At 54.4% G+C, this 682-nt stretch overlaps 1 pseudogene; it reads left to right on the top strand.

Annotated features, from left to right (window-relative positions):
- Positions 1 to 26: 26 nt before the first annotated feature.
- On the top strand, positions 27 to 119 carry LOC149451546 (U2 spliceosomal RNA; annotated as a pseudogene).
- Positions 120 to 682: the final 563 nt, after the last annotated feature.

Genomic DNA, 682 nt, shown 5'->3' with positions numbered 1-682 from the left:
ATGTGTCTTTTTGGTTTTTTTTCAGAATCGCTTCTCGGCCTTTTGGCTAAGATCAAGTGTAGTATCGACCTTGCCTTTAGGGGTGTCCCTGCTTCCAGCTAGGACGTTGAGAACCACTTGCATCTATCCCAGCCATTTGGTCTGTGTGGGGTACCCTCTTCTCGGCCTTGTAGGATCGTCGATTAAATTCGGCTTCACCTGCTTGCTGCTATTGGGTTTGAGGCTTAGCCCCCACACAGAACGAGTTTGTGATCTTCCCCCCCCTTGTTCACTCTGCGTTACTACCTCCGGGCAGTAGACGCTCAATAGCCTTTTCAAAGGCTAAGCAAGAGTGAAGCCGCCGAGGAAGGAGAAGGAATCCGATCAAGATCTCTGGGAAGCCCTCCTGAGAACTCCTCCGCGACAAGATGGGGAAGAAGCAAACTACGAAGAAGCCACAGAACGCCGCCCCTGCCAAGACCCCGGGGAGAAGCCCCCTCCGCCTCCACCTCCACCTCAGATCGCCCCGGCCCTGCAGACGGTCTCCCTCCACTGGAGCCCTGGATGAAGCAGACAGTCGTGCTGCGGCTGAAAGAGGTGGAAGGCAGAATCCCGGACATGACCCCGGAAGTCTTCGGGAAGAAAATGATCCTTGAACAAGGATTCAGCAAGGCAGAGACCCTGTCCCTTCATGAAAGGTGTT

The sequence above is a fragment of the Staurois parvus genome, unplaced genomic scaffold, assembly GCF_062004578.1.
Source record: "Staurois parvus isolate SC_StPar_1 unplaced genomic scaffold, SC_StPar_1.0 ptg000534l, whole genome shotgun sequence".
NCBI lineage: Eukaryota > Metazoa > Chordata > Amphibia > Anura > Ranidae > Staurois > Staurois parvus.
The sequence above is the reverse complement of the archived record's forward strand: the minus strand, read 5'-3'. Positions and strand labels throughout refer to the sequence as shown.